Source organism: Biomphalaria glabrata, chromosome 2 (assembly GCF_947242115.1).
Source record: "Biomphalaria glabrata chromosome 2, xgBioGlab47.1, whole genome shotgun sequence".
Lineage (NCBI taxonomy): Eukaryota > Metazoa > Mollusca > Gastropoda > Planorbidae > Biomphalaria > Biomphalaria glabrata.
Genome location: NC_074712.1, coordinates 42084 through 55965, shown reverse-complemented (window position 1 = coordinate 55965; position 13882 = coordinate 42084). Strand labels below are relative to the sequence as shown.

Genomic DNA, 13882 nt, shown 5'->3' with positions numbered 1-13882 from the left:
CTTTGTCCAAGGCATTGTAGCACGTGAAAAAAATGCAAAACAAGAAAAAGGATGTGCACTGTTGGGTTGTCTACAAATGCACAGACATAACCAACAATTTCGTCTTGGATCAACAATTCAATTGATGACAATATTACTACATCTAGTCTTCAGCTAAAAATCCTCAATTTTTCAAAAATGAATACAATATCCTTTCCTATAAGTACGAAGATGGTCATGGAGACCGATCTTCTTTGAAAAAAAATCCTCAACTACATCCTTTAAACATGAAGATGGCTAAAGAGCCCAGTCTTCACTTTTAAAATTCCTCCATTAATCATTCCTATGAACACAAAGATGGCTAAGGAGTCCAGTCTTCGCTTTTAAAATTCCTCCATTAATCATTCCTATGAACACGAAGATGGCTAAGGAGTCCAGTCTTCGCTTTTAAAAGTCCTCCATTAATCATTCCTATAAACACGAAGATGGCTAAAGAGTCCAGTCTTCGCTTTTGAAAAGTCCTAAGCTAAACATAGTAATGTCATCAATTAAATGTGTTTTCTCCGCAACTATTTAGTTGGTCTGCAAGTGCAAATGTTGATTAGTGTGCGCTGCATCACGAGCGGCGATATTTCCTTTGATGGACACGTTCATATGTTCCTTGAGTGTGACTTAATTATTGATTTTTACAAACGTTCAATCGGAATATAAATGAAGACGTCTAACACAGTTATACATCCGTATGAATTTCCTTTTCTAAGCACTCAAAGAATGATTTCACTGGGAATTGCAAATACATTTTGATCACCACATTAAGTGCAGAGGTCAAAGACCTGCTAATTAGCACACATTTGTACACAAATGTTTGTAGATATCCTCATTACAATTCAATAAAGTTGTTACAAAACCTCACTGGTTACATCACTTCACAGTGTCTCAATGGATAAGAGATGAGCGTGATACAAACGACAATCCCAACTGTTCCTGCACAATCATCATATATCTGATGGCTTATATTTTCATCCTTTTTTTTTTAACTCTTGTTTTGCAAACGTGCATCAGTTGAATAGTTGGAGCCCAATAAAAAGTTTCAGGCTTGCTTTTTTTCACTGACTCCTGTTTTGAGCTTGTTGACCTACAGCTTCATTTTGATGAACTGACTGTAACAATATTTTTGATGACGTCGTGTTCAAGCTATTGAAGGTGGTCTACAAGCATCCGGTTTGAGGGCTGAATCAGCCTCACAAACTTCGCACTCAACTAATGTCGAGTGAGTTGAATCAGCGTCAAAGCTTGCACTCAACTAATTATGTCCCAACTATTATTCAACTGAGCCGAAATAACCGGTTATTTTACAAACTCATTCTTCTTTGTTGTTTTTTTGAATGCCTTTTAACATTCCAAGTTATGATGATGCTTTGTCCAAGGCATTGTAGCACGTGAAAAAAATGCAAAACAAGAAAAAGGATGTGCACTGTTGGGTTGTCTACAAATGCACAGACATAACCAACAATTTCGTCTTGGATCAACAATTCAATTGATGACAATATTACTACATCTAGTCCTCAGCTAAAAATCCTCCATTTTTCAAAAATGAATACAATATCCTGTCCTAAGATGATGATCGAAGATGGTCATGGAGACCGATCTTCTTTGAAAAAAAATCCTCAACTACATCCTTTAAACATGAAGATGGCTAAAGAGCCCAGTCTTCACTTTTAAAATTCCTCCATTAATCATTCCTATGAACACAAAGATGGCTAAGGAGTCCAGACTTCGCTTTTAAAATTCCTCCATTAATCATTCCTATGAACACAAAGATGGCTAAGGAGTCCAGTCTTCGCTTTTAGAATTCCTCCATTAATCATTCCTATGAACACAAAGATGGCTAAGGAGTCCAGTCTTCGCTTTTAAAATTCCTCCATTAATCATTCCTATGAACACGAAGATGGCTAAGGAGTCCAGTCTTCGCTTTTAAAAGTCCTCCATTAATCATTCCTATAAACACGAAGATGGCTAAAGAGTCCAGTCTTCGCTTTTGAAAAGTCCTAAGCTAAACATAGTAATGTCATCAATTAAATGTGTTTTCTCCGCAACTATTTAGTTGGTCTGCAAGTGCAAATGTTGATTAGTGTGCGCTGCATCACGAGCGGCGATATTTCCTTTGATGGACACGTTCATATGTTCCTTGAGTGTGACTTAATTATTGATTTTTACAAACGTTCAATCGGAATATAAATGAAGACGTCTAACACAGTTATACATCCGTATGAATTTCCTTTTCTAAGCACTCAAAGAATGATTTCACTGGGAATTGCAAATACATTTTGATCACCACATTAAGTGCAGAGGTCAAAGACCTGCTAATTAGCACACATTTGTACACAAATGTTTGTAGATATCCTCATTACAATTCAATAAAGTTGTTACAAAACCTCACTGGTTACATCACTTCACAGTGTCTCAATGGATAGGGTAGAGATGAGCGTGATACAAACGACAATCCCAACTGTTCCTGCACAATCATCATATATCTGATGGCTTATATTTTCATCCTTTTTTTTTAACTCTTGTTTTGCAAACGTGCATCAGTTGAATAGTTGGAGCCCAATAAAAAGTTTCAGGCTTGCTTTTTTCACTGACTCCTGTTTTGAGCTTGTTGACCTACAGCTTCATTTTGATGAACTGACTGTAACAATATTTTTGATGACGTCGTGTTCAAGCTATTGAAGGTGGTCTACAAGCATCCGGTTTGAGGGCTGAATCAGCCTCACAAACTTCGCACTCAACTAATGTCGAGTGAGTTGAATCAGCGTCAAAGCTTGCACTCAACTAATTATGTCCCAACTATTATTCAACTGAGCCGAAATAACCGGTTATTTTACAAACTCATTCTTCTTTGTTGTTTTTTTGAATGCCTTTTAACATTCCAAGTTATGATGATGCTTTGTCCAAGGCATTGTAGCACGTGAAAAAAATGCAAAACAAGAAAAAGGATGTGCACTGTTGGGTTGTCTACAAATGCACAGACATAACCAACAATTTCGTCTTGGATCAACAATTCAATTGATGACAATATTACTACATCTAGTCCTCAGCTAAAAATCCTCCATTTTTCAAAAATGAATACAATATCCTGTCCTAAGATGATGATCGAAGATGGTCATGGAGACCGATCTTCTTTGAAAAAAAATCCTCAACTACATCCTTTAAACATGAAGATGGCTAAAGAGCCCAGTCTTCACTTTTAAAATTCCTCCATTAATCATTCCTATGAACACAAAGATGGCTAAGGAGTCCAGACTTCGCTTTTAAAATTCCTCCATTAATCATTCCTATGAACACAAAGATGGCTAAGGAGTCCAGTCTTCGCTTTTAGAATTCCTCCATTAATCATTCCTATGAACACAAAGATGGCTAAGGAGTCCAGTCTTCGCTTTTAAAATTCCTCCATTAATCATTCCTATGAACACGAAGATGGCTAAGGAGTCCAGTCTTCGCTTTTAAAAGTCCTCCATTAATCATTCCTATAAACACGAAGATGGCTAAAGAGTCCAGTCTTCGCTTTTGAAAAGTCCTAAGCTAAACATAGTAATGTCATCAATTAAATGTGTTTTCTCCGCAACTATTTAGTTGGTCTGCAAGTGCAAATGTTGATTAGTGTGCGCTGCATCACGAGCGGCGATATTTCCTTTGATGGACACGTTCATATGTTCCTTGAGTGTGACTTAATTATTGATTTTTACAAACGTTCAATCGGAATATAAATGAAGACGTCTAACACAGTTATACATCCGTATGAATTTCCTTTTCTAAGCACTCAAAGAATGATTTCACTGGGAATTGCAAATACATTTTGATCACCACATTAAGTGCAGAGGTCAAAGACCTGCTAATTAGCACACATTTGTACACAAATGTTTGTAGATATCCTCATTACAATTCAATAAAGTTGTTACAAAACCTCACTGGTTACATCACTTCACAGTGTCTCAATGGATAGGGTAGAGATGAGCGTGATACAAACGACAATCCCAACTGTTCCTGCACAATCATCATATATCTGATGGCTTATATTTTCATCCTTTTTTTTTTAACTCTTGTTTTGCAAACGTGCATCAGTTGAATAGTTGGAGCCCAATAAAAAGTTTCAGGCTTGCTTTTTTCACTGACTCCTGTTTTGAGCTTGTTGACCTACAGCTTCATTTTGATGAACTGACTGTAACAATATTTTTGATGACGTCGTGTTCAAGCTATTGAAGGTGGTCTACAAGCATCCGGTTTGAGGGCTGAATCAGCCTCACAAACTTCGCACTCAACTAATGTCGAGTGAGTTGAATCAGCGTCAAAGCTTGCACTCAACTAATTATGTCCCAACTATTATTCAACTGAGCCGAAATAACCGGTTATTTTACAAACTCATTCTTCTTTGTTGTTTTTTTGAATGCCTTTTAACATTCCAAGTTATGATGATGCTTTGTCCAAGGCATTGTAGCACGTGAAAAAAATGCAAAACAAGAAAAAGGATGTGCACTGTTGGGTTGTCTACAAATGCACAGACATAACCAACAATTTCGTCTTGGATCAACAATTCAATTGATGACAATATTACTACATCTAGTCCTCAGCTAAAAATCCTCAATTTTTCAAAAAATGAATACAATATCCTGTCCTATAAGTACGAAGATGGTCATGGAGACCGATCTTCTTTGAAAAAAAATCCTCAACTACATCCTTTAAACATGAAGATGGCTAAAGAGCCCAGTCTTCACTTTTAAAATTCCTCCATTAATCATTCCTATGAACACAAAGATGGCTAAGGAGTCCAGTCTTCGCTTTTAAAATTCCTCCATTAATCATTCCTATGAACACAAAGATGGCTAAGGAGTCCAGTCTTCGCTTTTAAAAATTCCTCCATTAATCATTCCTATGAACACAAAGATGGCTAAGGAGTCCAGTCTTCGCTTTTAAAAATTCCTCCATTAATCATTCCTATGAACACGAAGATGGCTAAGAGTCCAGTCTTCGCTTTTAAAAGTCCTCCATTAATCATTCCTATAAATACGAAGATGGCTAAAGAGTCCAGTCTTCGCTTTTGAAAAGTCCTAAGCTAAACACAGTAATGTCATCAATTAAATGTGTTTTCTCCGCAACTATTTAGTTGGTCTGCAAGTGCAAATGTTGATTAGTGTGCGCTGCATCACGAGCGGCGATATTTCCTTTGATGGACACGTTCATATGTTCCTTGAGTGTGACTTAATTATTGATTTTTTACAAACGTTCAATCGGAATATAAATGAAGACGTCTAACACAGTTATACATCCGTATGAATTTCTTTTTTAAGCACTCAAAGAATGATTTCACTGGGAATTGCAAACACATTTTGATCACCACATTAAGTGCAGAGGTCAAAGACCTGCTAATTATCACACATTTTTTGTTATATTTATTGTTACAAACGTTCAATTGGAATATAAATGAAGACGTCTAACACAGTTATACATCCGTATGAATTTCTTTTTTAAGCACTCAAAGAATGATTTCACTGTGAATTGCAAATACATCTAGATCACCAGATTAAGTGTAGAGTCTCAATGAATGAGAGATGAGTGTGATACAAATGACAATCCCAAATGTTCCTGCACAATTATATACATGTAATGGATTAAATCTTTTTTTTTTACATTTGTTTTGCGAATGTGCATCAGTTGAATATCTGGAGCCAAATAAATAGATGCATCATGAGCGGCAACATTTCCTTTGGTGGAAACGTTCATACTGATTGTTCATTGAATGGGTTAGGGTTAGGATTTTTTGCATGCAATTGTATCACATGGAATAGTAGATTTTTGTTTTCACATTAACTCCCAACATGAAAATATAATGCACATTTTTCCACACCTTAGAAATGAAACATTTTAAGAGTATTCAAGTCAACTTAATATGTCATTATATTGCACATAATCACAAGAAACCATAAATGTTTTTTTTCACACTATCACACACTGAAGAATTGTAACAGTTTATTTAGTTAAAGATCTACTTGAAGTCAAGTCAACTTGTTTATGCAATAGTACATATCACTGTGAATTGGAGATCCTTTTTTTTTTGTCCAATTAAGTACTGGGGTGTTAAGACCATGCACATTAACACATAGTTGCTACAATAGTAACTTTAATCATCCCAATCTCCAGTAACTTGAATCATCCCAATCTCCAAGTGGCAAAGTGAAAGTTGATGGTGATTCACAACTTTTCATTTTTGTGTTTGAATTCCATATTTAGAATACATTACTATTGAATTAATCCAAATGACAAAGAATCCAATTCCATTATTTGTTGAAATATATTTACATTTATACAGTTGGAATTATTTCAGAGCAATGCAGTTTTTCTGAAAAATTTAATAGGAACATCCACATATTTTAACTGAAATTAAAATGGTATATCACTAAGTTTAACAAATGAAAATTCAGTTTACTTTCATAACTAGACACTACTAAAACAAATACAATACAGATTTCTTTAACTAGACAGGTGAACTTACAAGTTGTGTGTGAAGTGTTTGTGAAGTAATTACTGACATCATAATATACAAAACAAATACAGGAACCATGCATACATATACAACTAATGCAGGATATTTAAATTATCATGCACATACAACATAAAACTAATGCAGGATATTTAAAGTAACATACACAAACAACATACAACTAATGCAGGATCATCACTTTACAAAAAAATAAATGCTGTGAAGTATAAGAATATTTCTTACCTTATTCTTAATATGGCTCCATTTGAAGAAATGGCAGACGAACTTAAGATAAAACATGTTGATCATTTGTAGATCGGTAGAATCTTTTCACAGTGAGAGAGACGTTTAATGTTCCTTCAGTAGCCTTGAAATGTTCATCCTTTTTCCTTGACCTCATGTTTAATTGACCATTAAGTCTATAAGTGAGATAAGAAAAATGCACTGTTTAACAAATACATCACATTTAAATGCATAACCTTTAAATGCAATATTGATAAAATTTCTTTTCATTCAAGAAGAGCTTTTTCTGTCTCAGACCTAATGTTTAAAAAGAATGTGTTTTTTAGTGATGGTCATTTTGTTTTCAAATAATAGTCATACTATCTCACTGTGTGATGGAAAAATAGAAAAGGTTTATGAGACTTCATGGTATTTTAATGTCAATTTTTTTATGTATCTCTCTTTGATAGGAGGTATAGTGGCTGAGCGGTAACACACTTAGCTTATAAAGTTGATGTCCCAGGTTTGAATCCTGATATTTTAAATTTTGGGACCTTTGGGTACGTCAAGATTCTACCCAACTCTAATGGGTACCTGACATTAGTTGGGGAAAGTTAAGGCGGTTGGTTGTTGAGCTGGCCACATGACACCCTGGTTAACTGTGGGCCACAAAACATGACCTTTACATCATCCTTCCTATAGATCGCAAGGTCTGAAAGGGGAACATTTTTTTAAATAAGAAAATCACATTCAACTTTTCATTTGGCTATATACATAAATATGCCACGAAGAATGAAGCAAATTGCTTATTTTAAATTTTTAGGAAGTAATGCAGTCTAATGTGAGTTCATTAATTTGTGTTTTTAACCCAACAGCTCCATCTTTTAGGTTTTGAAATGCTATCCAATTAAACAAAAGGAGGTAACTAATTTTTTTTAAAAATAATAATTAAATAAATAAATAAATAAGTAAATAATACAAACAAAATAAATAAATTACATAAATAGAAAAATATAGCTAGTTTTAAAATACTTCAAATATCAAAAGTATAAGTACACATTTTAAAAATATCTAATTTCACAAGTAGGCCTTATAAGCTACCCTATCTAGACTTTTATTTAAAATATTTTTAGAAAAACAAAAGACTATACAGATCTGGCTTAAGTTTTGTGTTTCGGTTCTAAACTAGCTCTTATTGTCTGAAAGTTTAAGAAACTATTGCTAGGGTCCTAAAAAAATACATCAGAATTAGGCTCCTATTGTAAAAACAATGCATCTTAAAGCAAAAGCTCTTGGGTTATAGTGTAAAAAAATATTTATTACCTTGATATGTAGATCACTAGATAAACTTTATGACAATAAAGTTGACAGTGGGGAATCAAGGCATCAGTGAAGAATCAGTGCACAATGATTGAGCCACTAACCTCCAGATCAGTAGCATGTAGAGTCTGTCTTTAAAAAAAAAAAACTTGAATGTTGAAGCAAATTTACAAATTGAAAGAAAAATGTCAATCTAAAAAAAAAAAAAAAAAAAAAAAAAAAAAAGGAAACAGTAATAGCCCTTGCCCAAGTGTATTAATATATATATATATACTAGATATATTTTACCAGCGACCCGCGGGTCTTTATTTGCTTATTACTGTCGATATAGTGTTTTTAAAACATTTAAACGAAATAATAATGTAATAAATAAAGCGAATGTGTAAATGTAAAAATAGTATAAATGAAGCCATCAAATCAAAATAGCTAATCTACTTAAATCCATTTTTTCAAATTAAAACATTTGCTTGTAGGCCTACATATATTTGATTAAAATTTGAAATGAATAGACTTAATTTTGTATGTTCATGTGTTAAAGTATAAAGTAGATCTTGAGGTAGACAAAGATCTAGATCTAGACTAATCTAGAGTTAAAAATTGGCTTTTATAGAGTCATTCTGTGCTGCGCATGCGTGAACTTTTTTCATGAATGAATATAGGCCTATCTCAACACGGCTACGCAGCTTTAGCGAACAGCGAACGAATGTATTAAAAAAATTTAAATGTTACTTTCATTAAAATATGAAATGAATGGACTATAATTAGTATGTTCATGTGTTAAAGCATAAAACTATCTTTGCAAAAAAAAGTTTTATCATCTTAGAGTTCAATAAGAGTTTTAGACCTAGGCATAGACTATAACGAACTAATGTAAAAATGATTTTGTAACACAAATTTGAAGGTTAATTTTATTAAATAATGAAATAAACTATATTTTGTATTTTCATGTGTCAAAAAAAAAAAAAATAAGTGCAAAGTTTAGTTCTAAAAATTAGATCTAGATCTAAATCCTTTCGATCTTTTCTCATGTCAACATTGTAAACATCGCCTAGATCCATAAAATACTATAGCTGTAATAGAGCTGGTCTTTTTTTTTTTTTTTTTTGATGGTCTTAAGTTTGTTTTAGGGCCACAATACATACACTACGGTCTAAGTTGGTACCCAAGGAACATTTCTGCCAAGTTTTATCAAGTTTTTATTTCTATACTGGAACATACATACATACATACGCCAAACATTCTGCTTTATATAATATATATATATATATATATTAATAAAATATCAACCTTACAAATCAGAAGGTAAGTTATTATAAAAATGTATGCACCATTCAAACAGTAAATGTGAAGCAGCTCTTGTGTGGTTGCAACTACACCACCTTATTAAAAGTTCACATTTTGGTCCTAATTTGTTAACTTTAGAAGAAAACATGTAGCTTATAAACCTAAAACTAGAGCAATGTTTGAAAATTTGCTGGCCAAACAACCCATGGTTAACCAATGGCCATAGAAACAGTTGAGCTTGACACTATCTGACCCATGATCACTTGGTCTGAAACGAGTACTCTAAAACTAGTACTCTAAAACTAACATTTTATGTTTTTATAACAGATTTTTATATGCTTTTAAAATTTATTTTTTTTTACTTTGCTTTAAGATATTTGACTGGTACACTAGAATTCAACTCACCTATTGTTCTTAGAGAATTAACTAAGTAACCTTGGACACAAACTTGATCTCCTTGGCCTGACATATCCAGACTCATGACAGTAAAGTGGGTCACTACCAATGCAAGAAAGGTGTACACACTGTTTGGCAGAGTGACTTGGCAATGAAGACTTGTGTATCATAGGGGTGCACTGCTGATAGCTGATACCCTGAAAACAGTTTGTGATTACATAATCTTATTTGATTGACCTAAATGTGGTAAATTAATAAATGCCTTTTAATATTATATTAGTTATGATGATGCATTGTCCAAGGCTAAGTAATGCATCAAATAACAAAGATAGTTATCTAACAAAATAAATACCTATAGCTTTTAATATTTTCTTCTTTTGTAAAATTTGTTTGGTGAATGAAAATAAAACTTTGTACTCACTGTGTAGCCATCTTCATAGTCTTGAGAAATGAACCAGACAGACCATTAGACATTTGTTGATATGCAGTTCAGGGTTATGCTAACCAAATCTAAGGCTTGACCAAAACACAGAAAATAGTTCAGAATAATGTTTAAAAAATTTGAATAAATTGTTTCAGAATTAACTGTTGAAGAAAAAAAATGTCTTACTTTGGCTTTGAAAGCTTTAATTCATACAAATGCCAAAGAGAAAACTGTAATCATCTGATAGCAGATTACCAAGGAATAGTAGTTGCTTGGATAGGATGACAAATTGGTACTGTTGGCAACAGAATGTTTGCTTGTTAAGATTCTGAAATATGGAAACATCATATACTGAATTAGAATCTCTCTTAAAATACACTATCTCATGATATTAAAATAACATTGTTATATAATAATAGTAAAATAATATATTTAATTTAATTTCCATTATCTTTTTTGTAAAATGTGATTTGAATGAAATTAAAACTTTGTACTCACAGTGTAGCCATCTTCATAGTGTTAAGAGATGAACCAGACAAACCATCAAACATTTGTTGATATGTAGTACAGGAATATGCTAAGCAAATCTGAAGCTTGACCAAAAACACAGAAAAATGTATAACAAGTTATTTTTAACATGCAATGATAAATTATTTTAGAATTAGCAGTTAAAGAAAAGAAAAAATTAAGTCTTACTTTGGCTTTGAAAGCTTTAATTCATAAAAATGCCAAAGAGATAACTGTCATCTGATAGCAGATTACCAAGGAATATTTGTTGCTTGGATGACAAATTGGTACTGTTGGCAGCAGAGAATGTGCACTTGTTAAGCTGATTAAATATGGAAACTTGAACTACAATATCTCTTAAATACACTATCTCATGATATTTAAAATAACATTGTTTCTATGAAAACAATAGTTAAGCCTATAAGTATTGCATGGTTTGACTATGTTAAATAAGATATGAAGGAAAAATACTTGCCCTATAATTTGACTTCCCATGATGTTTACTTCTAGTTTCAATTTCTTCATTCATATATTTACCTGACCTGTCTGTTTACAGCTTTGGCTTTTATCTCCCAGGCTAGTAGTTGATTGGTAATCAATACTCAACATCTTGAACTGATTAAAAAAACAACTACAAGGTAAATAAATAATTGTATAATTACACATTAAGATGCAATTATTATCATTTGAATTCAACCAGATATCAAGTAGCTGAGCATTTAAACAAATAAATGGCATCTAATAAAAAATTGCTATTCAAAAGTCTTAGTGAAGATACTGGGATTTTGACTAAGCTTCATAATGAGATAATCCCCAATTGGATCTAGCTCTTTAAATGTTAAAGTGAAGAAAATTTATTAAAGTTGTTATGTATACATTTGAAACTAATTACCATAAGGCTAAGAGATAACAGAAAACAAATATTCTTAAATTGTTAGGAAAATATTTAAAACATTTTCAATTAGCATGCAAAAAAAAAAAAAAAAAAAAAAAAATGCAATTAAAATATACAAATACATAGAAAAAAAATATACTTGCTTTGATAGGTCTGTAGTAAGAAACTGGTTCTTATTTAACATACATGAAAAGAAATGAATTAAATTAAAGTAGTTAAATGTAACATTGGAAAGAACCACTTGCCTTAAAAAGAGAAATATGGTACAAGCTTGCTACAATTCTGATTATAGGTGCTTTTTATTTCTCAGATGTCTCTTAGTCATAGTTCTCATAATCTAGATCCCATTTCTAGATCACTTGGCTGTAAACTGCATTTGGAACTGAAAATGTTATAAAATATGAGAATATGGATGTTATGACTGCAAAGAGAAAGAGTTTATTTTGAAGATATTGACTTTATTACCAAGTTAGTAAGGCTAAACCTGAGTTTACCTATCTCATAAATAATACATCAATCATAATCAGGCTTTTCTAATATGCATATATTTAAAACTAGTTTCCAAAAACTAAGATAACAGAAAAATATACAAAGTGTTATGTTAATATTAAAAACAAGTTTAATTAGCATGCAGTACAAAGTCAAAAAAACTATACTATTACTTACTGTGCTGCTCAATATCTATATATACCAACTGCCTGCCTATTCTTTATTAAGCAAGCATCAAAAGAAACTTAAGTCTAAATTACATAAATTATAGCATTTGAAGCAATGTCTTTGGAAAAAAAAAAATTGATCATCTTATCTTCACTACTTTCCATCACAACACCCTCACCTGTTCCTTTGTTGAACTGCTGGGGCACCACACACAATCTGTCAACTGTCCTTCACTTCGCTCACAAGGCTGTACACCTTAATATCTCGTTCTGAACATTTTTAATGTGATATGAAGCTTGTGTTGAAACTTTGGCTGCTAACAAAAAAAAGTTTGAATTCATTATTTCGAGATGCACATCAAGCATTATGAAATTCAACCATTGTTATGCATATATTTTTAATTACAAAATGTTCTATAAAATCAGAAAATTATTCTTTAAATGTTATATAAACATTAAAAATATATTCTCAAATTGCATGCAAAAAAAAAAAAAAAAAGAACATAACTTGCTAGATCAGTAGTTCCACAGCTTTCCTGTTCCTAATTAGCATACTTCAAATGAAACAATGAATTTAAATGAAAAATGCCTAAATCACAATGAATGGATTACTTGCCTTAAATAACACTTTGTAGCATAACACTTTACACATGTTTTAACTTCTGACCAGTTCCTCACAAGTGATGGTTATAATCATCTGATAACTAGAAATTGATCTGAAAATGTTCACAAATTTAATTATGATAATGAATATATAAAACATTGGACTATGAAATCAGAGTTGTTAAGTTTTTTTGAAGATAAAATTTCAACTTAACTATTAAAAATAGATCTATAAAAACTATATGAAGCTTAATGAGTTATTAATTAACATAATTATTCTTTAAATAACTTCAATTAAAAACATGCTCAATTTGCATGCAATAACACAAAAGATAAAGCAACACACAAAAAAAGAATGAAACTTACAGATATTTGCTTTGCTAAATCAGTGGTTTAATAGCTTGCCCTTGCTTATTAGGAAAATTTTATGACAATGACATTAAATTCAAAATTGTTAAATTCTACCTTTGTCAATGACTACTTGCCTTAAAGAATGCCGGCATCCTTGATACACCAATTTTTTTAGCGTTTTTATTTACTGTCTGCTTCTCAGAGGCAATAATTTCTAGCAATCTGTATGATGTTCCCTTTTTATATTACAAAGAAGAGATCTGTGTTTTGATCTGAAAAGAAAAGTTAAAAACTATTCATTACAACACTCCTGTTTAAAATATAATTGGTTGCTAAATTTTTTAAACACTATTATTATAGCTTTTATATAGCGCTACTTTCATGCCTATAGCATGCTCAGAGCGCTTTGGTCCAATCTTATTTGTGGACCAGTGGGGGGGGGGGTATATCTAGGAATTGGTTTTCCGTGCTGCCTTTAGGCGCTCAGTAAGCGCAACTCTGCCCGAGTCGGGTGTCGAACTTCGAGCCCCCTTCTAAGTAGCCAAGACAAGACAAGGTCAAGCACACTTAGTCTCTCGACCATGCTTCCCACTAGATCTAAGTTATATTTCTAGCATAATAAGGCACCATCTTTAATACAAAGGATTGTGAAGGTTATGGATAAGCAGACAGTCTTTAATACAAAGATTATGGATGAATGACACCATCTT

The 13882-nt window shown here is 32.4% G+C and overlaps 1 long non-coding RNA gene across 8 annotated transcripts in view; it reads right to left on the bottom strand.

Annotated features, from left to right (window-relative positions):
- The window catches only part of LOC106064201 (uncharacterized), a 29229-nt gene extending 17962 nt beyond the window's left edge, over positions 1-11267 (bottom strand). For 2 of the 8 annotated variants that reach the window (XR_008776316.1, XR_008776318.1), the window contains exons 1-6: positions 10659-11266; positions 10347-10488; positions 10158-10252; positions 9746-9933; positions 8060-8188; positions 6758-6933 (exon numbers count right to left, since the gene is read on the bottom strand). This is a non-coding gene — a long non-coding RNA (uncharacterized LOC106064201). Of the gene's footprint in view, positions 1-6757; positions 6934-8059; positions 8189-9745; positions 9934-10157; positions 10253-10346; positions 10489-10658 lie in introns of all 8 variants that reach the window. The other 6 variants (XR_008776321.1, XR_008776315.1, XR_008776320.1 and 3 more) reach the window with 6 other exon arrangements.
- Between the last annotated feature and the right edge of the window lie 2615 nt (positions 11268-13882).